The 24,671-nt window shown below is 46.3% G+C and overlaps 1 protein-coding gene across 2 annotated transcripts in view; it reads right to left on the bottom strand.

The window, feature by feature from the left end:
* Positions 1-24,671, bottom strand: part of CORO2B (coronin 2B) — a 150,081-nt gene that overhangs the window by 112,232 nt on the left and 13,178 nt on the right. The window contains exon 1 of one of the 2 annotated variants that reach the window (XM_038767118.1): positions 2,560-2,602. The exons of the other annotated variant lie outside the window; for it this stretch is intronic. The gene's annotated coding sequence lies outside the window, so the exon portion shown is untranslated. Of the gene's footprint in view, positions 1-2,559; positions 2,603-24,671 lie in introns of those variants that run through there. 2 annotated transcript variants of the gene reach the window in all.

Raw genomic sequence — 24,671 nt, 5'->3', positions numbered from 1 at the left:
CTCAATCCTCATTTTACAGATGAATTAACTTAGCACAGTACAGATGCGGCCTTCCCAGACTAAGCTCCCCTTTTCCTCTGCTTCCCTTCCACTCCCCATTGCCCTGACTCATTCCCTTTGTTCTACCCACCCCGGTCCCACAGCACTTGTGTATATATGTACATATTTATAATTCTATTCATTTATATTAATGATGTGTATATAACTATAATTCTGTTTATTTATGTTGGTGCTATTGATGCCTGTTTACTTGTTTTAATGCCTGTCTACCCCCTTCTAGACTGTGAGCCCACTGTGGGCAGGGATTGTCACTATTTGTTACGAATTGTACTTTCCAAGTGCTCAGTACAGTGCTCTGCATAAAGTAAGCACTCAATAAATACGATTGAATGATTGAATGAATTCAGTACCACTGCTTGATAGTCCTGCATTCATTCCTTCAATCGGATGTATTGAGTGCTTACTGTGTGCAAAGCACTGTACTAAATGCTTGGGAGAGTACAATATAACAATAGACACATTCCTGCACACAACAAGCTCACAGTCTAGAGGGTCTCACCCTGATTCACTAAGGGACTATGGGTCAGTGGCCTCAGTCTTCCCCTCTGGAAAATGGGGCTATTATTCCCTCCCGGCCTTACAGAAGGATTAACCAAAATGCTTTGTAAGGCAGTTGGAGTTGCAGGGGTGGGGGCGAATCGATGAGCAGAACGACAGCCCAATTTACTAGCCATGACCCCAGCCGGCCACAGGCGAGCTGAGAGAGTTGAGGAAAGCCAGCTAGCAGCCAGCGAAGGATGAGCCAGAGAAGCCTTGGCCTCTTGCCTGGAGACGGCCGGGCTTCCCGGCCAAACGGTGACCTCAGCCCAGTGTTAGCCAGAGCTGGGATCCAGTCATCACCACTTGAGATATGTCAGCTGGGATCATAACACCCAGAACACTCATTACCACTTGTGGGGCGGGGAGAGAGCTAGTTGGAGGTGGGGGGGGGGGGGCGGAGGGTGAGGTTGGGCAGAGGGAGGAGACTGCCTTTTCTCTAAAGGCCCCACAACCTAGAAAAATTTAATTTGAGGATTTAGGAAATCATTCCCTAATCCTCATCAGAAGTCATATGAAATCAGCTAGAACATTAGTTCTGGGGTTGTAGCTCACTGTGGGCAGGGAATGTGTCTGCTTATTGTTGTATTCTACTTTCCCAAGTCCTTAGTACAGTACTCTGCACACAGTAAGTGCTTAATAAATATGACTGAATGAAATAGTCCCTGAGGTCAGGAATTCTCAAATGTTTTCATCACGGGACCATCATTCCCCATCATGTCCTCCTCTAGAACAAAAGCAAAAAAAAAGCCCATCCCAGCAAAAGGAGGGAGGGAATGAGAAAAGGTTTGAGGATGGAGGGACAGAAATGGAGAGGGGGTGCCAGAACAGGCAATAATAATTGTGATACTTGTTTAGCGCTTACTCGGTGCCAAGCACTATGCTAAGACTAGGGGTAAATAAGAAACAATCAAATCAGATATAGGTCCCACCCAACACAGCACTCACAATTTAAGGGGGAGGGATAGCAGGTATATATAATTCTCATTTCACAGATGAGGAAACAGAAGTGAAGTGATTTGCCTAAGATCTCACAGAAGCCTAGAGGAAGAGCAGGAGTTAGAACAGGGGAAGGTTGTGGAGAAGAAAGTGGTTTTCCGCAATTAGTCAATCTTAGAATTCACATGGCATCATCATACAGTTGCTCAGAGCCGTGCAATTCCAAGGCTCTTTGAAACTCTCTTCTTGGATACCTTATTGCAGCAAAAACAATAACTGTGGTATTTACCAATCCCCTTCTACATTCCAGGCACTGTACTAAGTCTACAGTCTCCCAAGCCCTTAACAAAGTGCTCAAGAATTACCATCAGTTGATTATGTTGTATACCCGGCTTCGGAGAACACCCATTTTCAGGGATCTGAGACTTTTCAAATGCCTCTTTTTAATATCTGTCTCCCCCTCTGTAATGTAATCTCCTGTGGGCATGGAATGGGTCTACCACTCTGTCATATTGTACTCTCCCAACCACTCAGTATAGTGCTCTGCATTCATTGATTCATTCAATCATATTTATTGAGCACTTACTGTGTGCAGAGCACTGTACTAAGCATTTGGGAGCCCACAGTATAACAAAAAACAGACACATTCCCTGCCCACATGAGCTTAAGTCTAGAGGGGGAGACAGACATTAATATAAATAAATTACTGCACACAGTAAGCGTTCAATAAACACCACTGATCGACTGATCAATCTCAGTTCAGAGTCAGAACGTATTCTTCCCAAGTAGCTCTAAGGGAGCTCCCTCCAAGTGCCAAAGAGCAAAGCTGCATCATCACTTTTCCATTCCAAGGCAGGAGAGTCCAGTGAGATCACCGGCCTGTTCACTCTGGAGAGAAATTCTTCTCTCCATTGGGTCTCGTGCAGGACAGAGCAGCGATTGTCTTTAGGCATCTGAATCCTCCCTGGGCCCTACATGTGTTTTCTCCGTGGCCGCGGGGCCAGGATATGTTTGAATATTTACCCTGTTTCATAACGCTAGCCAGCCGTTCTCTTCAGGAGGGGAGAGATGACCTCAGAGTCTCTCGCCATCTTATCTTCCAAATGAGTAGCTTCCGTTCCCATCCAAGAGGACCCTTTGCTCACCTCCCCTCTTCCAAACACACAATATCTGCACTGTTGCCTCACAGATGGGGGAGGAGGCTCCAAGTGACTAATAGAACGGCACACAAAGTCTGCAAAGTGTGGAAGAGGCTGGTCTCAGCTGCCTGTCATTAAATGTCAGGATTTGTTTCCAAGGTGTCAGTCACTCAGAGGGCTTTATGACATGTAGCACTGAATGGCTCAGGAGGGAAGAGCACAGGCAAGTACTTATACTGTCTTCCGGCTCGCCGATTCAGAGAATTGGTGCTCAGAACAACAGTGCTCATGGGAGACCCAGCCCTGCTGGGGAAAGACTTACTAGGTGGAGGTTCTTAATTTATTATTATTAAATATCAACAAGATTATTATTATTAGATAATAATAATAATAATGGTATTTAAGTGCTTACTTTGTGCCAAGCACAGTTCTAACACTGGGGCAGATCCATGATAATTAGGTCAGACACAGTCCTTGTCCCACATGGTGCAGTGTGGCTAAGTGGAAAGAGCACGGGCTTGGGAGTAAAAGGCCATGGGTTCAAATCCCGACTCTGCCGTGTCAGCTGTGTGACTTTGGGCAAGTCACTTAACTTCTCTGTGTCTCAGTTACCTCATATTTAAAATGGGGGTTAAGACTGTGAGCCCCATGTGGACAACCTGATCACCTTGTATCTCCCCCAGTGCTTAGAATAGTGTTTTGCACATAGTAGGCGCTTAACAAATGCCATTATTATTATTATTATTATTATTATTATTATTATTATTATGGTGCTCACAGTCTTAATCCCCATTTTACATATACATTTTACATATGAGGGAACTGAGGCACAGAGAAGTGAAGTAACTTGCCCAAGGTCACACGCAACAGACAGGGGACAGAGCCGGAATTAGAACCCATATTCTTTGACTCCCAGGCCCGTGCTCTTTCCAATAGACCAAATTTCCAACCAAGTCACTGGGTTAAACCTGGGTCATTCCCTCCATCAGTGCTATTTATTGAGTGCTTCCTCTGTGCAGAGCTTTGAATGTAGCACTTGAGAGAGTACAGTAGAATAGATATAATCCATGCCTTTGAGAAGTTTACAGTCTAGTGAGTTGTGGAGAAGGGGTGGTTAATAATAATAATAATGATGGCAATATTATTATTATTATTAAGAGAAGAGGTGGTTAGCCTCCAGACACTGGAGGAACTCAGCTCAAGGGTGCTAAGGGAGACTCAACTCTCTCCCGTCCTAATAATAATTAAGCAATCAATCATATTTATTGAGTGCTTACTATGTGCAGAGCACTGTACTAAGCGCTTGGGAGAGTACAACACAACAGAATAAGCAGGCACATTCCCTGCCCATAACGAGTTTATGCTCTAGAGGGGGAGACAGACATTAATATGGATAAATAATTTATAATTTGAAGATACGTGCTTAAGTGCTGTAGGGTTGGGGCAAATATCAAGTAATAATAAAGATGGGGGCATTTGTTAAGTGGCTACCGTGGGCCAAACACTGCGCAGGGATAGGTACAAGATAGGCAGAATGGACAAAGCCCATATCCCAAGGATTGACTGATCCTCAAGAAGGATGCACAGTCAGCCGGTCAGTCAATCAGTCATAATTATTGTGTGCAGAGCACCATTCTAAGCACTTGGAAGAGCACAATATAACAGACATATTCTCTGCTCACGGAGAGTTTACAGTCCAGAGGGGGAGACAGACATTAATAGAAATAAATAACCAAGGCTTCCCCAAACCCAGCCCCATCCTTGGTTTCCCACTGGGAGGGAAGGAGTGACAGCAGTGAGATGGGGGTTGCCGGAGTGACGGTCGGGGTGGGCAGCTGATCAGTTTTATACTGGACAGTCCGATTTCCAGCTGATCTGTCTCCTCTCCGGTGCAGAGCTGGCACTGAATCCCTTTACATCTTGCCTTTTTATTTTCATCACCAGTCTTCCCCCTGACTTTGGCTCCTGCCGCCGAGTCCCATGGCACAGAACAACACCCGCATTGCCGGCAGAAGTGGAAGGCCCGTCCCCCTGCCCTTGAGGAGCTTATGATAGAATGGATTGTCTCTGATGAACACTTGGGTGTTCTCTGAGCACGTATCCTACAGTGCCACGCCCCATTATCTGAGAGTTTAGGCTCTCTGGGTGTACCCTGTGCCCCGTGACCATGGAAAACTGAGAGCCGGGAGCTCCTCAGCCTGACCTCTAGCCTGTAACCTTGTTATGGGCAGGGAGTGTGTTTATTATATTGTTGTATTATACTCTCCCACGGTACCATGCTCTGCACCCAGTAAGCACTCTATAAATACAACGGACTGACTGAGTGGCCCCAACAGAGGAAGGGTCAATCCAATTTTGAGGGGATGGCCCAGCCTACATGTATGGCTCCAGCCATCTTTGGGGGGCAGGCTCAGGGAGGGAAGACTGGGGCTTTAGGGCAAGATTTAAGCTAACCAACTGGAGCAGGGTCTCTGCTTCCCCATCTTGTGCTCCAGTGACACAGTTAATTACAATGCGCTGATCCATTGGTTCCCATGGTAACCCTGGGAAAACAGATATGTGTCTAATAGTCTCCGAATTCCTTTTTGCCTTCAGCTGGGCTGAGGGCACAATTAAAGAAGATGAATTTGCTTGCGCGTGCATAATGAGATCCGGAGGTCCGGACGGCATATGGGGCGTCTCCCCCCGGGGGACCCAGCTGTCACTCGGATGGCATGGCACTTTCCCGGAGATTTCTATAGGAAGGCTCCCCGTGGCAAAACCAAACATGTACTGTGGCTAGGATGCGGGTGAGATGGAAAATCAGGCACCCGGGACTCCATCTCCTATGAAAAAACTGGGTAGGAGCTATAGTGCAAAATAGTGATAATGATAAGCAATAATAACAACAAAAATAATAATAATAATAATGGTAGAATTTTTAAACACACAGCATGTGTCACGCAATGCACTAAGTACTGGGGCAAAAGATAATCAGATCAGACACAGTTCTTGCCCAACTTGGTGTTCCCAGTCTGAAATGGAGGGAGAGGAGGTACTTTATTCCCATTTTATAGATGAGGAAGCTGAGGCCCGGAGAGGTTAAGAGACTTGCCCTAGGTCTCCCAGCCACCTAGTGCCAGAACAGGGATTAGAACCACTTCTCTTGACTCCCAGTCTCATTGTGAGACTTGACCTCCTCTTTCCCTCACCCCTACCCACCACAAAAAAAACCCCACATCCTAGAGGATGGGTGGGAGACAGCGATCCTCCCCCTGAAATTCTGATTCTGCTTTATTCCAAGGTTCATTTTCTTCCTAGTGAGTGAAATCTGTTCCCTGGAGCTCTGGGGGAGATTGTGAGCTGGGGGAAAGGACTATACAAAGGTATCTTCCCGCCCAAACCCTGTCCTCCCCATGACTTTCCCATCACTGTAGGTGGCACCACCATCCTTTCTGTCTCACAAGAACGGAACGTTGGCATTGTCCTAGACTCATCTCTCTCATTCAACCCACATATTCAATCCATCACTAAATCCTGTCGGTTCGACCTTCACAATTTTGCTAAATTCTGCTCTTTCCTCTCCATCCAAACTGCTACCACTTTAATCCAACCACTTTAATCTTATCCCTCCTTGATTACTATACCAGCCTCCTTGCTGACCTCCCAGCCTCCTGTCTCTCCCCACTCCAGTCCAGACTTTACTCTGCTGCCTGGATCATTTTTTTACAAAAACGCTCAGGTCATGTTTCCCCACCCCTCAAGAACCTCCAAAGCTTGCCAATCCACCTCCGCATCAAAAAGATACTCCTCACCATTGGCTTTAAAGCACTCAATCACCTTGTCCCCTCCTACCTCACCTGGCTACTCTCCTACATCCCAGCCCACACACTTCACTTCTCTAAAGCTTTCTCACTGTACCTCTATCTTACTGCCAAACTCTCACCTGCATTCTGCCTCTGGCCTGGATGCACTCCCTCTTCAAATCTGACAGACAGTTACTCTGCCCGGCCTTCAAAGCCTTACTGAAGGCACATCTCCTCCAAGAGGCCTTTCCTAAGCCCCCCTTTCCTCTTCTCCCACTCCCTTCTGTATCACTCTGACTTGCTCCTTCATTTATCCACCTCAGCATTTATGTACATATCTATCATTTATTTCTATTAATGTCTGTCTCCCTCTCTAGACTATAAGCTCTTTGTGGAAGGGGAATGTGTCCGTAATATTGTAATATTGTACTCCCCCAAACGCTTGGTACGGTGCTCTGCACAGAGTAAGCGCTCAATAAATACTACTGACTGACTGACTGAATCGATCAATCAGTCAGAGAGAGGCTCCTCCAAGAGGTGAAAGGTTAGAACATGGAGGGTGGAACAGCCTACTCTTCCACCAAGGCCAGAACAAGAGTGGGAGAGTCAGGACCGCAACATGAGGGATGGAGGTTTGGCAGCAGGCGGAACCTGCTGTCACAAGGGTCATGGAATGGGAGGAGTGGAGCGGTCAAGGGAATTCTGCCTGGGGACTTCCAGAAAGGAAATGGAGAATCCTGGGCCGGGGGCAGAGTAGGAAGGCAAAGTAGACACTGAAGGTGGTGAAAAGAGACACTGAGGTAGACCCCCCATTAACCAGTTTCTGATCCATCCAGCTTGGGGTGGGAGGCTGGTGGGCTTCAGTGGCGATGGAGTTGCCCAAGCCCTGTAGGACACTGCTGCCCACCGGAATGGCAGAGGGCTCAGCCATGATTCTGCAAAATTGCCAGCTCACATACAGACAAATGTGGGGTATGTCTGGGAGTCCCAGAATAGGCCAGGAGTGAATGAAACCACCAAGGCAGTTCTCCCTCGGCCTACTCCATCCTCCTCCAGTCCCTCCTAGCCTCCCTCAGTCTCCTCCAGCCTCCTTCCGCCTCCCTCAGCCTCCCTCCATTCCCCCCAGACCTCCCTCAGCCTCCATCAGCCTCCCTAGGTGTCCCCTGGGCTCCCCCCATCTTCTCTCAGCCTCCCTTGGCCTCCCCTAAACTCCCCTTCCATCCTCTCTAAACCTCCCTCTGCCTCCCCCCATCTTCTCCAGCCTCCCAGATGTTTCACAGTGCTCTAGTTTGTGTGCAGTGTGGCTGGCTGCTATGCCGACCCTGTCTTCGAAGAACAGAATTTCCGCTGTCCTCGTATCTATTTTTTCAGGAGTTTGCTATTAGCAGAATCACAGAATAGCCAAGATAGAGGGGCAGGCTCCCAACTCTTCCCCTCCACATGCACCCACATGTGGCACACGCACTCCTGGACACACACATGCCCACATGAGTGTGCATGCATGCACATACATGCTAACACAAAGGTATACATATGTGCACAAGGAACACTCACACACACACATCAGAGCACACGCAAATGCCCACATGCATACATACCCATGCACACCCACCCCCTCCAAGCACCCACAAAACAAATAACAAAACCCACAACAACAAAGGCACAAGTCCCGCCCAGGAAGGAGGGGCTGGGTGTGTCCTGACCTTGAATGGGAGCGCAGGGGTTTTAACATGGAGCAGCCGGTGCCAGTTGTCGGGTGCCAGCCGATTGGCCGGGCACAGCTGGCAGACCCACATTCCGGCCGTGGTCTCTCATGCTTCCTCAGTGGTCTTGTGCCCAGTGAGGCCTTGGTGGGGACTGCTTCCTCAGGACAAAGGGGCTGGCTCCAAGGCCCAGGGCCATCCGTCCGAGGCCCCCAGTCTCCCCTAATTTCACTTCCTCTTCCTCGTTGCCCTCCAGGTGTCAAACACCAACCTTGCTGCTCGCCGTCCTGGGGACCCAGGCGTGCCTTAGGCATCTGCCCTTCTGACGTCCCGGGGGGTTGACTGGCCACTCTATCCTGGGACTCCAGGGAGGTCCTTCAATGAGGACCAGACAAAACTTGACCTAGTGGATACAGCATGGGCCTGGGAGTCGGAAGAACATGTGTTCTAATCCCGGCCCTGCCACTGGTTGGCTGTGTGACCTTGGACAAGTCACTTCACTTCTCTGTGCCTCAGTTACCTCATCTGTAAAATGGGGCTTAATACTGTGAGCCCCATGTGGGACAGGGACTGCATCCAACCCGATTTGCTTGTATCTACCCCAGTGCTTAGTACAGTGCTTGGCACGTAGTAAGCACTTAACAAATGCCACAGTTATTGTTATCATTACTACTATTACCTCCCTCGGACCTGCCAGTGGAACATTCAGGCAGCAGCGGCATGGGAGAGAGTCGAGGGTGGAGACTCGAATTTACTGTGTGGAAGAAGGCAATGGTAAACCACTTCTGTATTTTTACCAAGAAAACTCAATGGATCCACTACCAGAATGATTGCAGATGGAGAGAGGGGCACTCTGGGAGAAATGTGTCCGGGGAGTCGCTATGGGTCGGAAACAACTTGATGGCATAAGACAAGACAAGTGCTTAAATGATTGGCACATAGTAAGAGCTTAACATGCCATCACCGTCATCATCATTATCTCTCCCTCCCACATGGAGTTTGCAATAAATGGATTAACCAGGCCCTTGGTGGCCATTTTGCTGCTCACTGAGAATGCAGGCAGAAGGGGAAACTCAAATCAGTCCATTTTTTGAAATAATGGTATTAAGCTCTCACTAAGTGTCAAATGCTATTCTAAGGGCTGGGATAGGTACAGCTCAGTTAGGTCAGACAAAGTCCCTGTCCTGCATGGGGCTCATGGTCTAAGTAGGAAGGAGAACAGGTTTTGAATCCCCATTCTGAAGGTGAGGAAACAGAGGCTCAGAGAAGTCAAGTGACTTCCCCAAGGTTGAAAAGCAAGCAATTGGCAGAGTCAGGATTAGAACCCAGGCCCTTTGACTCTAAGGTCTGTGCTATTTCCACTAGGCCACACTGCTTCTCCTCGCCAGCAATTTTGGCTCAAAGATTAGGGTGAGGGTGATGTTGTGGATTACCTGTGGATTTCAATTATCCATGTTCTCCCAGTCTTCCACGGCCGAGAAAAACACCATCCACTCCACCAGGCAGTAAGGCCATCGGGGAAAGGCACTGGATCTGGGCCGAGCCCATATAGAAGCCATTTCAATTTCTGTCGTTTTGCCTTTGGCCTTGAGGAATTGCTGGCCTTATTTGCTTTTGGTTCTGTGCAATTTGAAGCGACTTGAATGCCAATTCCCAACAGAGAAGTGGAGGCATTTCTGCTCAAAATATGAATGAGGACAGACACGAAGCCAAATATGAATCTAGGTGGTTGAGGAACGGAGAGATCCACACAGCTGCCCCCTTCTAAACTGACTCCCGTTCTCAAGCAGTGGGGGACAGAATAGCCGGGAGAGCAGCCTGAGGTAAATCTCGGGCTTCCGCTCCACAGTCCGCTCCAGGCTGCCTCCGCAATGTGGATCTCTGGAAACTTTAATAGGAAACTTCCTACAAGGAAGTTTATTTACACTAAATAAGAAGGATGATAACATTCTGGCCTTGTATTTATAATGTCCTCTCCTAGAGAGCTCAAACGCCTTAGGGCCCCTGATGTGCTCCATCCTCATAACATCCTTATTCAATGTAAGCTCGTTGTGGTCAGGGTATGTGTCCACCCATTGTTGCACTCTATGCTCCCAAGCGCTTGGTACAGTGTTCTGCACACAGCTGCTCAATAAATACGATTGAATGAATGAATGAATGAATAGGGTCTAGAGCTGAGGATCAGAGAGGTTAAAGTGCAGGCCCAAGGTCACACAGCAAGTCAGTAATAATAATAATAATAAGAATGGCATGTATTAAGCGCTTACTATGTGCAAAGCACTGTTCTAAGCACTGGGGGGGATACAAGGTGATCAGGTTGTCCCACGTGGGGCTCACAGTCTTCATCCTCATTTTACAGATGAGGTACCTGAGGCTCCGAGAAGTTATGTGACTTGCCCAAGGTCACATAGCAGACATGTGGTGGAGCTGGGATTCGAACCCATGACCTTTGACTCCAAAGCCCAGGCTCTTTCCATTGAGCCACGCTGCTTCAGTAGTGGAACTGAGGCTAGTACTCCCATCTCCAGTTTTCTCTCCCACTGGGCTATCTTGCCTCTAGCTGCCACTGGAGATGTTCTGATCAACTAATGGTAAGTCAAAGGTATTTACTGAGTGCTTACTGTGTACAGAGCACCATACGAAACACTTATTCTCGTAAATACTGAGTGCCCCCTCCCCCCAGCTCAGGGTCACATCTGCAGAGTTTCCAGTACTCTAGCAGTCTTGATTATGGGAGGGAGAGTCAAGCAGGGGCATACCCATTCCATTCCTAGCTTGGGCAGTGGCTAGCTAGTGGAAGGCTATCTGTTACAAATCAAAACTCACCTGTGCTGGGCAGCAGTGGCATGGGAGAGAGTCAAGGGCAGAGGCTCAAGTTTACTGCGTGGAAGGCGTCAATTAAACCACTCCATATCTTTATCAAAAAGGCTGTATGGATCCACTACCAGAATGACTGCAGTTGAAGATGGGGTGTTCTGGGTGAATGTGTCCATGGCATTGCTATGGGTCAGAGGCGACTCGACAGCATAAGAAAAGACAAGACTGAGTGACCAGATTCATTCATTCATTCAATCATATTTATTGAGCACTTACTGTGTGCAGAGCACTGGACTAAGCGCTTGGGAAGTACAAGTTGGGAACATATAGAGATGGTCCCTACCCAACAACGGGCTCACAGTCTAGATATATCAATCCATCAGTTAATGGGATTTGTTCACCACTTACCATGTGCTGGACTAAGTTCTTGGTTGAGTACAATAATAATAGTAATAATAATAATTATTATTATGGTATCCCTGATATGTTGTTACTGTTATTATTCAGGGTCCACAGGCTGGCACTAGCAGCGGGTGTGGGTTCAGGTGGTACCCAAGCCCTGAGCCCAGAACAAGTCCTCTGAGCCAATGACTCTGCCTGTCCTTTCTTTTTTTAAGGTATTTGTTAAATGTTTATTATGTGCCAGGCACTGTACTAAGCACTGAGGTAGATACAAGTTAATCAGGTTGGGCACAGTCCCTGTCCTACATGGGGCCTACACTCTTAATCCTCATTTGACTGATGAGGGAACTGAGGCCCAGAGAAGTGAAGTGATTTGCCCAAGATCACACAGCAGGCAAGTGGCAGAGCCATGATTAGAACCCATGACCTTCTGATTCCCAGGCTCGGGCTCTATCCGCTAGGCCACACTGCTTCCCTGCTGTGATGTTCTTTGATTCGAGCGCGGAGCTCTGCGTTACCCGTCCAAAAACCGCTTCCTCCCTCCCTCCCTTAATCCCTCCCTCCTGACCTGACCCAGCGAGGCGCCATCCGGCTTCAAATCAAACACATTCCTGCTCTTGCTGCTGGACCCCTTCTGGGACCAACAGAAGTTCTGTCCCGGGAGAGGATGTACTTTCTAAATAAAATCAGCGTCTCGTCTTCCTTCGGAAATATTTTAGGAGGATTGAAAGCAAAACCCAGTAGGCCCCACTGATGTGGTGTGTCCTAGCTCAAAGACCACAGAGCCAAACTGGAGTCTCCACTGGCTAGGCTCCGGGAAGAGGGATTGGGGGCGGGGCATGGAATGACAGAATCTTCCCCTTACTGCAGGCAGCCTCATTAGACCACTTCCCGACTAAAGAGCCATTGTGTTCCTTTCCCTGGTCCCTGAATACACAAGCGTGGCTTCCAATTCAGGGCTAGGCACTTTGACATTTTTATTATTAGCAGTAGCAGTAATAATAGCCACAATATTAACTGTGGTATTTGTTAAGCCATTACTGTTTTGGCTATTATTATTACTACTACTAATAATAAACATGTTAAAGTGCCTAGCCCCAAATTGGAAGCCATTTGAGGTACACAATACAATCAGTTCTTTTTTTTTAATGGCATTTGTTTAGTGCTTACTATGTGCCAGACACTGTATTAAGCACCAGGATAGATACAAGCTAATCAGGTTGGATGCAGTCCCCACCTCACGGTCCAAGGCAGGGAGGGAGAACAAGAATTGAATCACCATTTTACAGATGAGGTAACTGAGGCCCAGAGAAGTGAAGTGATTTGCTCAAGGTCCACATAGCAGGCAAGTGGCGGAGCTGGGATTAGAATCCAGGTCCTCTAACTCCCAGACCCATCCTCTCTCCATTAGGCCATGCTGCTTCCGAATGCAAAAGGAGGATTCATTTTCCCCAGCCATGAGAAACCAGTGATGGCTTCTCTGACAACCCTCCATCCAAGACTGCTCCGAAGTCTGCTCTTTGACTGTAAACCCACGGAGGGCAGGGACCCCAATCTCCTTAACTTTCAATTGCTCAGCTAGCTCAGTTGCTTGAGCACGTGACTCTTACTCTCAGGGTCGTGGGTTTGAGCCCCACATTAGGTGGGTGGTTTTTAATTTATCCCTCTAGAGTCTAAGCTTGATGTGAGCAGCGTGGCTCAGTGGAAAGAGCCCGGGCTTTGGAGTCAGAGGTCATGAGTTCAAATCCCACCTCCGTCAACTATCAGCTGTGTGACTTTGGGTAAGTCACTTAACTTCTCTGTGCCTCAGTTACCTCATCTGTAAAATGGGGATTAAAACTGTGAGCCCCCCATGGGACAACCTGATCACCTTGTAACCTCCCCAGCGCTTAGAACAGTGCTTTGCACATAGTAAGCATTTAACAAATACCATTATTATTATTATTATTACCAACTCTGGGATACTGTTATAATATCCTCCCCCAAGCTCTTTGTACAGTCCTCTGCACACAGTAAGTACTCAATAAATATGATTGATTGACTTTCTCGGAACTGTGCACAGCCTAGCCCATGTTCTGATTTAATTCTCCTGGTGATGATAATGATGTCGAGGTTGGTTTGGTGAAGACATTGAGGAAAGATGTCAATCCCTGGTATTTATTGAGTGCCTGTCCTATGTAGAGCACTGTACTGAGCCCTTGGGAGAGTCCAATAGAGTTAGAAGACACAATCCTTGCCCTTGAGGAGCTTGCAAACTGGAGAGGAGTTTATAATCTGGCGATGTAAGATTATATGTGAGGAAGCAATAACAATGCCTTTTAATCCCAACTCTGCCACTTGCCTGCTGTGTGACCTTGGGCAAGTCATTTAATTTCTACGTACCTCAGTACCCTTGTTTGTAAAATGGAGATTGACTGTGAACCCCATGTAGGATAGGGACTGTGTCCAACCTGATCAGCTTGTATCTACCCCAGCGTTCAGTACAGTGCCTGGCACATAATAAGAGCTTAACAAATACCATTTTTAAAAAAACAAAGATGATTTGGACCCCCTTAAGAAGAGGAAATAAATGTATCCTTGAAACTGTGCCAAAGGATGTAGAGACTGTAGCATCAGCATCTAGTCTGATGACTGCTGTAGGACAGATGCTAAAGCCAATGATCAACCGAAGAAAATGCCCCAACAGTGCCTACCCTGATGGCAGAATGTGTTCCTTGTGTGTGAAAATGCCACTCAAAGCAATGGCCCTTGCCCCCACCTCCCAGTAGAGTGTAAGCTCCTTGTGGGCAAGTAGTGTGACTTGTGCTTCTGTTCCATGAACCAATAGCATTTGATTATTAGAACAGGGAATAGCAGGGAAGTGGAATGGCCTAGCAGTTAGAAGGAGTTGGGTCCTAACCCTGCTCTGCCACTTATCTGCAGTGTGACCTTGGGCAAGTCACTTTACTTCTCTGGTGAGTTTCCTCATCTGTAAAACGGGGATTAGGACTGTGTCTAACGTGATTATCTTGTATCTACCCCAGTGCTTAGAACATTGTTTGACACATAGTAAGCACTTAAAAAATGTCATTATTACTTTTATTACTATTATTATCATTGAACCATTACTGAGTGCCAAACACTGTACTTAGCATTTAGGAGAGTACAATACGATAGAGATAATAGGCATGATCCCTGCTGTCAAGGAGCTTGCAGTCTAGCAAATTTTCCCAGTGCAACAAATAGCATAAGGAATACCGGAATAATTACCCAGTTTCCTCTGGCTCTGCATTTTTCTGCTAATGATGGCAACCAGACAAGGACCAACATAAAGTATGGTATTTTATCAAGGACAGAGAAGAACTTGAATGAATGAATGAAAAATGAATACTTTTTCATTTTGCAATTTCTGCTTTTATTTCCCTACTGCAACCAACTTGAGAAGCAACATGGTCTTGTGGAAAGAGTCCAAGCCTGGGAGTCAGAGGACCTGGGTTCTAATTCTGGATCTGACATTTGTCTGCTTTGTGATCTTGGGCAAGTCACTTTAGTTCTCTGTGCCTCAGTTACTTCATCTGTAAAATGGCGATTAAGACTGTGAGCACCGTTTGGGACATGGACTGTGTCCAACTTGATTATTTTGGATCTATCCCTGAGCTTAGTACAATGCCTGACACACAGTAAGACCTTAACAAAAAACAGTAAAAAAAAAGATCTGAAATAACCAGAGTACAAACTGCTCTTTATTGATGATCCAACAGAAACTTCCCTGCTTAAAGATCAGGGAAGCACCATCCCCTAATGGAAAAAGGACAAGGCTGGGAGTCAGAGGACCTGGGTTCTAATTGCAGCTCCACTACTTGTCTGTTGCTTGACCTTGGGCAAATCACTTAACTTCTCTACACCTCAGTTTCCTCAACTCTAAAATGGGAATTCAACACCTGTTTTCCCTCTTACTTCAACTGTAAGCCTCATGAGGCACAGGCACAGGTGTCTGACCTGATAAACTTGTATCTACCCCAGCACTTAAAACAGTGCATGACACATAGTAAGTGCTTAACAAGTACTACTAAAAAAAGAGCTTAGTACAGACCACTGAACCCAGGGGACATTCATTCATTCATTTGAACATACTTATTGAGTGCTTACCATGTGCACCGCACTGTATTAAGCTCTTGGGAGAGTGCAATGCAGCAACAAACAGACACATTCCCTGCCCACAATGAACTTACAGTCTAGAGGGGGAGAAAGACATTAATAGAAATAAATAAATTACAGATATGGACACAAGTGCTGTGGGGCTGGGAAGGGGATGGATAAAGGGAGCAAATCAGGGTGATGCAGAAGGGAGTGGGAGAAGAGGAAGAGGGAAGCAGAAAAATACCATCAAGTATACTACTACTAGTACTACTACTATTACATGTGTGTGCATGTGCGTGTGTGTGTGTGTTTGGTTGAGGGAGTTGGGCAGGAAGAGGGAAAGAAATGCATGGTGGGGGAAAGCTGGAGAAAACAGCTGCAGACAAATCTCCAACAGACCCTGCCTACATCAGAGCTTGGAAAACGACACGGCCATTTCCATTCAGTTCACAGGCGCAGGCTGAAAGCAGTTCCTGTAGAAACTTTCCGACAATGGCAGCTGTCCTCTATTAGCATTCAGGTGTGGACCCCGGGTAATTAGATGGAGGAACCCATTTGTGCCTCTAGGTTTACATGGGACCCATTTCCCAATAATAGAATGTGATTCTTCAATCAGTTTTTTTTCTCTCAACCATCATATATCAATAGACAGAGCTTACTTGTCCAAATCCCCCCAAGATTTTACCCCAAATGTTCTTTTTGTAAGATGCTCAATTGCCATTCCTGCTCATGTAAATAGCTGTAATTTTATTTATCCTTTTGCTTCTCCCCGCTTTCAGGCCCAAAGCACTTACGTACATATCTGTAATTTTATTTACTTGCACTGATGTCTTCCTCCCCCAGTCTAGACTTTGAGCTTACTGTGGGAAGGGAATGTCACTGTTTTGTTGTATTGTACTTTTCCAAGCACTTAGTACAGTGCTCTGCACACAGAAAGTGCTCAATACGTACGATTGATTGATTGGTGACCGTTGGACAGGGCCAATGTGATCTTTCCTTCCTAGTAACAACTGCATTATTTGCTAAGCACTTACAGCCGAAACCTGTCCTGAGCACTGGAGTGGATACAAGATAATTAGGTTGAAAACAGTCTCTGTCCCAATCTAAGTAGGAGGGAGGACAGATATAGACTCCTCATTTTAAAGATGAGGAAACTGAGGCTCAGAAGACTTAAGTGACTCCCCCCAGGTCACACAGCAGGCAGGTGGCAGGGCTGGAATTAGAACCCAGGTCCACTGACACCTAGGCTAAGGCTGTTTCCCCTGGGCCACACTGCGTCTCCCTAGCAAACCAGGATTCTCAGAAGATAACCCAACACCAGACTTGGGCTCTTCTTCCTTGCCGTCTTCCCTGCTCTTGGTGAGACTGCCCCATGCTCAGAGCGTATTACACCCATCGTATCTAGACTTTAAGCTCACTGAGGGTGGGCATCATGTCTACCATCAGTGCTGTACTCTCCCAAGCACTTACTACAGTGTACTGCACCCAGTAAGCATTCAATAAATACCATGGATTGATCTACTGATCTCACCTGAGCAGATGGGAAAACTAAAGTCAAGGACAAACTCTATTGTATTTGTCTTCTCCCAATAATAAAATAATTATATTGATAATAATAACTTCAGTGTTTGTTAAGCACTTACTACATACCAGGCACTGTACTAAGAACTGGGGTAAATACAAACTAATCAGGGTGGACTCAGTCCCTGTTCTACATAGGAATCACAGTCCTAATCCCAATTTTACAGATGACTGAGGCCCAGAGAAGTGAAGTGATTTGGCCTAGGTCACATAGCAGATAAGTAGCGGAGTTAGGATTAGATCCCACATCCTCTGACTCCCAGGCCTGTGCTCTTTCCACTAGGCCATGCTCCTTCTCAAGAGCTCCCAAGAGGCTCTGCACACAGTAAGCGTTCAATAAATATGATTGATTGATTGAGTGAGTGAGGTCACTAGGAGACGTAAAATCAATCCAGCAAACAGACTGGGGATAGGAGACAGGGTTCTCATGATGATGATGATGATGATGATGATGATGACTGTGGTATTTGTTACGTGCTTACTATATGCCAAACACTGTACCAGCTCAATTCAACTCAGCTTTTCAGATCCCATTCATGCCTGAAACTAAGGGCCTCCAATTCCCAGGGCCTACAACCCCTGTGATACAATGGATGATGGAATACTATCAAAATAATAATAATATTTTCTGATCAATCAGTCAGTGGTATTCCACCCCCACACTTAGTACAGTGCCTGCCACATAAAATGCACTTAACAAATACCCACAATCATTTACTGAGCCCAAATAAACAAGTTACAGGATGTTTCCATTTTTCCCTTTGAGGTGGAGAAAGGACTCCCCACCCAGTTCCCAGCACTAATACTAATAATTGTAGTGTTGGTTAAGTGCTTACTATGTACCATGCTCTAGAGGGCACAATTCTTCTGAAACTTTCCCCTCCAGCACCCTGACCCAGTAGGAAGGAAAGTCGGACTGCACTGGATTAGGTAATCTGGTTTCTCTTCACTGGCTCAGGAAGGGAGGCCACAGCTAAGCCATCTTTGGTTCTATTGGCTTAGTGCTGCAGAGAGAAGCAGAATGATGTAGTGGATAGAGAACGGGCCTGAGAGTCAGATGGTCATTGGTTCTAATCCCAGCTCCGCCACTTGTCTGCTGCATGACGTTGGGAAAATAAATTCGCTTCTCTGTGCCTCGGTTCCCTCATCTGCAAAACGGGGATTGAGATTGTGAGCCCCATGTGGGACAGGGAACTGTGCCCAACCAGATCTGCTTGTATCCATCCCAGCGCTTTGTACAGTGCTTGGCATGTAGTAAGCACTTAACAAACACTATTATTATCATTATTACAAATACCGCACACACAAAAAAGAAAGAGTGCAATACAACAGAGTTGTTAGTTTCGTTCCCTGCCCACAACTAGCTTACAGTCTAGTGGTGTCCAAAAAGTAGAAGAAACTTGAGGGAAGATGAGGAATTTGTCATACAGGAACCTGACTTCTCTCTTTCACGATAAACTTCCTCGTAGTCAGTGACTTTATGTTGTCTGCATGTTAGGTGCCAGGGCTACCATTGAGCCCCCATGGTAAATAGGAATCAATCAATCAATCGTATTTATTGAAAGCTTATTATGCACTGTACTAAGCGCTTGGTGGAGTGCAATACAACTGAATTAGCAGGAATGTTCCCAGCCTAAAACAAGCTTACAGTCTAGAGGGGGAGACAGACATTAACATGACTAAATAAATAATTTAAAATATATAAGTAATTTATAATATATAAAGATCTGTTCATAAGTGCTGTGGGGTTGGGGCGAATACCAAGTGTCCAAAGGTCACAGATTGAAATGCATAGATGAGCCAGAAGGGAGAGCAACTGGGGAAGAGGGGGCTTAATTGGGGAAGGAAATAGAAATAACATTAATTATTGTAATAAAAATCTCCTGATCCTGAAAGACTTATTTGCTTTGAGACCCCGAGCTGAACCCTGAGCTGAAGGACTCAGAGGAAGTCCTGAGAAAGAGGGCACCCTTCCAGGTAATAAAACGCACACATCTGCTCTGTTGGTCTCCTCCGCAACATTAATAGTCACCAACCCACCCCCATTGCAAGTGACCCTATTGGAAGCCTGCAATCATGAAAATAAGGAGATGCCTGAAAGAAAGGGAATAGATCCTTTGCCTCTCCTTCTTGTCCCCTTTGAGTTGGTTTTTAAAGCAGCATGGCTCAGTGGCAAGAACCCGGGCTTGGGAGTCAAAGGTCGTGGGTTCTAATCCCGGCTCCACCACTTGTCAACTGTGTGACTTTGCGCAAATCACTTCATTTCTCTGTGCCTCAGTTCCCTCATCTGTAGAATGGGGATTGAGACTGTGAGCCCCACCTGGGACAGGGACTGTGTCCAACCCGATCTACTTGTATCCACCCCAGTGCTTAGTACAGTGCCTGGCTCATAGTTAAGTACTTAACAAATACTGTTATTATTATTATTATTATGGTTCTGTTTTAAAGGAAAGTAGTAGTAGCTGTAGTAGAAGTAATGTTTATTGAGCATCCATTTGGTGCAATGCACTTTACTTGAGACATACAAAACCAGATCAGTGGAGACGCAGCGTGGCCCAGGGGATAGAATCCGGGCCTGGGACTCAGAAGGACCTAGGTTCTAATTCCAGCTCTGCCATTTGTCTGCTGTGTGACCTTGGGCAAGTCACTACACTTCTCTTGCCTCAGTTCCCTCATCTGTAAAATGGGGATTAATACCGTGAGCCCCACGTGGGACATGGACTTATCCAAACTGATTAGCTTGTCTCCCCCAGTGTTTAGTACAGTGCCTGGCACATAGTAAATGCTTAACAAAAACCATTAAAAGACCCCCCAGAACTAAGTCACACAAGGAGCCTTCACACTAACAGAGAAGTTAAAAATAACTATTTCAATCCACTAATGGTATTTACTAAGCACTTTGTGCAGAGCACTGTACTAAGCACTTGGGGAAGTATAATAGTGCCGGTAGGCATGATCTCTTGCTCTCAAGGTGCTTACATTCTAGAGGGGGATACAGACACAAAAATAAATTTGAGTTAGGAGGAGGTAACAGAGTTTAAAGAAGTATATATAAGTTCTGTCTGGTGGTGATTCATTCATTCAATCGTATTTATTGAGCGCTTACTGTGTGCAGAGCACTGGTGATGATGGTGGTGGGGTCGTGTGGAGTGAGTATCCTTTAAACCCTTCATATTCACCTTCTCTTCAGCCCCAGCACTTATTTACGTATACAAAATTTATTTTAATGTTTGTCTCCCCCTCTGAACTGTGAGCTTGTTGAGGGCAGAGACCACGTCTACTGGCTGTATTATATTGTACTCTCCCCTCCCAAACACAGTGCTCTGCACACAGAAAGTGCTTAATAAATACCACTCATGAGGATGACGACATATTGATTGATTCAGAAACATAGAATTACAGTGCATTGCATATAAGAGGAGGCCATTACTAGATTGTACCGACTGCTGTATTTTACTCTACTGAGCACTTGGTACAATGCTCTACATATAGTAAGCGCTTAATAAATATCACTGATCGATGACACGATGTGGGAGTGCTGAAGTGGCAATAGGAGGGGAAATAGTGTGGGGAGATGAGAGATGAAAGGAAGCCTCTGGAGGAAATAGGATTGGAGAAAGGCTTTGAAGGTGATTTTTACAGAGAAAGTAGTCAAGATAAATAATTGAGTGTGCAATTTGGAGAAGGGTGACCATAGAGTGCCCTCAAATATACCAACTGCCCCTTCTGCCAACTGGAAGTAACCAACATTATATTATGTTACGTGTGTTACGCTGGTTAAGCAATGCAATGTTATATAATCATATGGAATTTTTTTTTTCTAAACCCTGTGGTAGATACAACCTAATCAATTCGGAAGCAGTCTTTGTCCCACATGGGGCTCACAGTCTTGATGCCCATGTTATAGATGAGGTAACAAGCACAGAGACGTCAAGTGACTTGCCCACAGTCACACATCGACAAGTAGTGGAGCCAGAAATAGAACCCAGGTCCTTCTGACTCTCAGGGCCATGCTCTATCCACTAGGCCACGTTGTTTCCCTAACCTTCTGTAGAAATCTGTGAAATTTAAAAGAGCTTTCTTTTTTATGGTATTTGTTAAGCATTTACAATGTGCCTAACACTTTTCTAAGCACTGGGGTATGTGCATGTTAACTAGGTCAGACTCAGTCCCTGGCCCACATGGGACTCACAGGAGGGAAAAGAGGTATTTAATCCCCATTTTGCATGTGAGGAAACTAAGGCACAGAGAAGTTGAGTGACTTGTCCAAGGTTAGTACACAGCAAGTAATTGGCAGAGCTGGGATTCAAACTCAGATCCTCTGACTCCCAGGCCTGTGCTCTTTCCTCTAGGCCACTTGTCTGCTATGCGGCCTTGGGCAAGTCACTTCACTTCTTTGTGTCTTGGTTACTTCTTCTGTAAAATAGGGATTAAGACTGTAAACCCCATGTGAGACGAGGATTATGTCCAACCTGATTACCTTGTATCTACCCCAGTGCTTAAAACAGTGCCTGGCACATAGTAAGCATTTAATGAATACCATCATCATCATCATTATTATTATTACTATTAATGGTTCTGAGAGTATGGTTCCCTCTTACCCAGCAAAGGAGGAAGATACAGAAAGGAAGAATTTTCCTGGCTTGTTCTCCCCTTGCTCTGACTGCCTCCTCCTGAGAAATCCACCCCGGCAGCGACAGCAAACACCTTTGCTTTCCAAAACCACAGACCCTTCGGGGCTCACAGTTTGTTTTCCCAGCTTGTGTCCCTCTCCTACTCTCCAAGCCCGGCCTCAGACTGGCCCGGTGTCCAGCTGCCTAACGGCATTCTGGAAGCAGGGCCCTCCCCCGTCCATGGGGCCCACCCGCAGGAGAATCGAGGAGCCCCCAACCCCATAAGACAGACCATGAGATTTTGAGAGGAATGAGACTCTGAGCGATGGCTGTGCATCCTGGTCGACCACGAGCGCCTCCGAGGGAGTTTCCAGCAGTTTCCCAAGCGAACAAAGGAGCGAAAGGATCTGAAGGAGTCAGGCGTTCTCCCAATCCACTTCCCATCCCTGAAAGGTCCAATTCACAGAGCTGCAGAGGCTGGAGCAGCTGGCCAGGTCACGTATGACCTGTTTGCTTCCAGATTTCAGGCAACCCGAGCACAACTTGAGAAACTCCAAATTCCTCCCGCCATGCCTCTCCATACGTCTCAGCCCAGGGGACGGTGCCCTAGGCTCGCACTCACTCGATGCCCCAATCCATCCTATCCTCCTCACTGCTGGCCTGATGGGCGCCCACAATAATCCCGATAATAATAATTTTGGTACTTGTTAAGCGCTTATTATGTACCAAGAACTGTTTTAAACACTGGGGTAGATACGAGTTCATCAGGTTGAACACAATCCCTGTCCCACATGGGGCTCACAGTCTAAGTAGGAGGGAGCAGGATGCCCCATCCACAGGGAATGTGTCTGTTATACTGTGATATCGTACTCTTCCCAGCACTTAGCACAGTGCTCTGCCTGCAGTAGATGCTCAATAAATATGACTGACTGACTCCCAACTGCCGTTCCAGTGGGTGTCACAATAATGATAATTTTGGTACTCATTAAGCGCTTACTGGGGGCCAAACACTGTTCTATTCATTGGCGGAGATACAAGTTCATCAGGTTGGACCCCATCCCTGTCCCAAAGGGAGCTCACATTCTAAGTAGGAAAAACTAGGATTAATCCCCATTGTACAGATGAGGAAACTGAGGCACAGAGAAGTTAAGTGACTGGCCCAAAGTCACACAGCAGAAAAATGGCAGAGACAGGATTAGAACATTCATTCATTCATTCATTCTGACTCCCAGGCCCATGCTCTCGCCACTAGGCCACGCTGCTTCTCTATAATGGCCACACTGGGTTCTAAAGAGCTCAGTGGTGCATCTTGGGTGATGGAAATGTCCCTAGGAGACACAGAGGATCCCTTTTTGGAGTCACCTAGAATCACATCTCCTCCAGGAAGCCTTCTCTGACATACCTGACATAAGAAGCAGTGTGGCTCCATGGAAAGAGCCCAGGCTTTGGAGTTAGAGGTCATGAGTTCAAATTCCAACTCTGCCAATTCTCAGCTGTGTGACTTTGGGCAAGTCACTTAACTTCTCTGTGCCTCAGTGACTCATCTGTAAAATGGGGATTAAGACTGTGAGCCCCCCGTGGGACAACCTGATCACCTTGTAACCTCCCCAGTGCTTAGAGCAGTGCTTTGCACATAGTAAGCGCTTAATAAATGGAATCATTATTATTACCTCTCATCTCCCTGCTCTATCTTCCCTCCCTCTGAGTCACCTATGCACTTGAGTCTGAACTCATAACCACTTTGAAACTCACCATACCCCTCCCTCTGCTCAACATTTAATAATTGTTTGTAATCTTGTTATGGGCAGGAAACACATCTGCTAATTCTGTTGCATTGTACTCTTCCAAATGCTTAGTACAGCCATAGTAAGTGCTCAAAAAATATGACTGATCAATTGATTTTGTTAAGTGTTCACGGTGTCAATTACTGTTCTAAACGCTGGGGTAGGTACAAGATAATCAGGTCCCGCACATTCTAAGTAGTAGGAAGAACAGGTATGGAATCCCCATTTTGCAGATTAGGGAACTGAGGTACAGAGAGGTTAAGTGACTTGCCCAAGGTCACACAGCAGACAAGTGGTGGAACCACTATTAGAACTCAAGTCTTCTGACTCGCAAGCCCAGGCTCTTTCCACTAGGCCACACTGCTTCTCTAAGCATTTACCATTACACTCTGCTGCTTCCCATCCTGTAATTCATTTTAATATCTGTCTTCCCCAGTAGACTGTAAACTCTTTGAAGGCAGGGATGGCATCTACAAACTCTACTGTACCCTCCTACGCACTTAGCACCTTGCCCTGCACACAGGAAACCCTCAAAAAAAAACCTTCTATTCTTAATTACTGATGGAATTATGATCCATAGAGTTAAAATAGAAGTGAAATGAAGGTTAACAAAAAAGCCCTAAAATGACTCCCCCAGGCTCCTCCTTCCTACTGGGTTCAGCAGTTCCTCATCGTGCTAAGAACCGACATTGGGAAACGTTCTCTGACTCAGGATCTGGACTTCTGAACGTAGTCACTGCAAATCCCCCCGAGCCAGCCTTGCCTTCAGGAAAATGGTTTGTGAGAGTGATCACTAGATTAGGGGGCAGGAGGGCGTGTCGGGGGCAGGGGAGAAGGGGGGAGGTGGGAGAGGGGGAAAGAGGGATTCTAGTTTCCTCGTCAGACAGAGGATGGGATGGCATTGGTCCAGGTCAATGCCAGAACCTAAGGAAAGAAAATCTGGTGACCACAATGACGGCCAGGACCCTGGGAGCAGAAGAGTCCTGGGCTTGGCCACTTTGATAAATAAATGAAAATATTGCTGATCAGACCCTGCCTGTTTGGATTTCAACATGAAGATGCTTTCTTTGGCTGACTCTTTAAATAAAGGCAGGAAATTGCGTTTCAGTCACCAGATCCATTTATAACAATCGCAGACATTATTATTGCCAAAACAGACAGCTCACACACACACGCACTTTAAAAAAAGGGT

This window comes from Tachyglossus aculeatus, chromosome 26 (assembly GCF_015852505.1).
Source record: "Tachyglossus aculeatus isolate mTacAcu1 chromosome 26, mTacAcu1.pri, whole genome shotgun sequence".
Classification (NCBI taxonomy): Eukaryota; Metazoa; Chordata; class Mammalia; order Monotremata; family Tachyglossidae; genus Tachyglossus; species Tachyglossus aculeatus.
The sequence above is the reverse complement of the archived record's forward strand: the minus strand, read 5'-3'. Positions and strand labels throughout refer to the sequence as shown.